Source organism: Zingiber officinale, chromosome 6A (genome assembly GCF_018446385.1).
Source record: "Zingiber officinale cultivar Zhangliang chromosome 6A, Zo_v1.1, whole genome shotgun sequence".
NCBI lineage: Eukaryota > Viridiplantae > Streptophyta > Magnoliopsida > Zingiberales > Zingiberaceae > Zingiber > Zingiber officinale.
The window spans coordinates 67303687-67306286 of NC_055997.1; positions in this window are offsets into that span (position 1 = coordinate 67303687).

The following is a 2600-nucleotide window of genomic DNA, read 5'->3' on the forward strand; positions in this document are numbered from 1 at the left end:
GCTTATGGAGCCCACCCTTGGTACAAGCCATACATAAAGTAAAGTAGCATGTCATACATATCATAATTCTTATCCTTTAATGCATATCATGTTTCTTAACATATCATAAAATATGCATATTTGGGCACACAGCACATGCATGAATCATAAGCATACATAATGAACATATCACTTATCATATCATAAAGCATGCATATTTGGGCACACAGCACATGCATGGATCATAAGCATACATAATGAACATGTCATTTTATCATATCATAAAGCATGCATAATTGGGCACATAGCACATACATGGATCATAAGCATACATAAAAGAGCATACCACCTATCATAGAAAGACATAACCATTCATGAAATCATTAAATAACATCTCTTGATTTAATACATAGCATGTGAGGTACATCTAGGTCACTAAACCTATTATGGCCGAAAGTCATGAGTAGGGGCATGATCTCTAGACAACATATAAACATAAAAATCTCATGATATCTTCACATACTAGCATAAGAAAGATCATAGGCATGTTAACCTAAATTTTTAAGCCCTCCTAGGTTTCTAATTCTTTCATGGCCGAAACCTTCATGAAGAGCAATCAAGTTCTAAGCAACATGCAAACATGTAAACCCTAAACTCATATCATATCATATTTCATAAGGAACAACTTAAGCATGTTTAGTTTGGGTTCTAAGTTCCTTAAGCTTCTAACCTTATCATGGCCGAACCCTAGCATGTCTCATTCTAGGTTACAAGTAGCATGAAAGGGTTGAACCTTAAGCCAATATCTTATACATTTTCATGAGGAACATCATAAGCACATTTGATTCAAGTTCCAAACTTCCTAAACCCATTAACTCAAGGTGGCCGAAACATATCAAGCATGGAAACCACAACTACATTTCATAGCATTCATCACAAGAAACATCATGAGCATATCTAAGTTGGATTCTAAATTTCTCTAGGCATTTAGACTAATAGTGGCCGAAACATGTGAGTATGGAAACTAAGTTTCTAGTGGCATAAGAGCATGGAAACCACAACTACATTTCATAGCATTTATCACAAGAAACATCATGAGCATATATAAGTTGGGTTCTAAATTTCTCTAGGCCTTTAGACTAATAGTGGCCGAAACATGTGAGTATGGAAACTAAGTTTCTAGTGGCATAAGAGCATGGAAACCACAACTACATTTCATAGCATTTATCACAAGAAACATCATGAGCATATATAAGTTGGGTTCTAAATTTCTCTAGGCCTTTAGACCAATAGTGGCCGAAACATATGAGCATGGAAACTAAGTTTCTAGTGGCATAAGAGCATAGAAACCATAAACACATTTCATAGCATTTATTACAAGAAACATTATAAACATATCTAAGTTGGGTTCTAAGTCTCCTAAGCTTTTAAACCAATGGTGGCCGAAACATGTGAGCTTGGATTTGTTTTTCATGTGGCCTAAAAGCATGGAAACCCTACACAATTTTCATGGCATCATTACAAGAAACAACATGAGTAAACTTAGTTTAAAATCTAAGCATCCTAGCTTTAAAACTTACTGTGGCCGAAAGTTACATGTAACCAAATTTCTATGTAACAAGCAACCATAAGAACATCAAACTAGTTTCATATCATTTTATCAAGAAGGTTATGAGCCTCCTAGACTTGGTTTAAAATTTCCTAGACCTCAAATCTCATCATAACCGAATCTTCATAAGCATGAAATAGGATTCAAAACCAACATACAATCATGGCATAATATTTTAGCTTCATATCTTGTCTTAGGAAAAATCTTAGCATGCTTAGTTTTAGGTTTAAAACTCTCCTAGGCCTTTAGTTCTTCCATGGCCGAATATTCATGAGCATGGAAATGGAGTTTCAAACAACATACAAGTAAGAGAAAAAAGTTAACAACATCATTATCATAGGGTACATAACACAAGAACAAGGAAACATGTTTAGTTTGAGTCTTAAGCTTACCTAGTCCTCTTGTTCATGCTTGGCCGAGAGTCTAAGGTTCATGGATCTAAGTTTTTATTATTCATTCTAGCATGGAAACCTTAGATTAACCTCTTACATAAGATACATGTCACAAGAAAAATAATAAGCATATCTAGTTACAAATTTCTTAGACTCTTCCTCTTGTTTTGGACGAAATTTTCATAAAGCAAGCCCTAGGTTTTTAAGCGATCTATCTTCATGGAAAACCATATAAACTATTGTACCACAGGTGAGGGGAAGCTTACTTAGTGTTCACTTGTTAATCCTTAAAGAAAAGGTACCCTTGGTGAAGAGGAAGAAGGGAGCTTCTTCTTCTAGCACTCCTTTTGATTTCTTTTGCTTGGAAGGGTACACCTTGAAGGTTCCTTCTTTTAATTTAGTTTTCTCTTAGGGAGAAAATCTAAACTTGGCTTGTGGAGATGAGGGAGGAGGGCTTCTAGTTTCGACAATGGTGAGGGAGAAGGAAGAAAATGAAATCCTTTTCTTTCTTTCCTTTTTATGCTAAGTGGGTGGAAGATACAAAGATGAACTTTGCTTCCCTTTCTCCTTAATTCATGTATATACTTTTCTAATGAGAATATGTCCTCATTCCTCTCCCT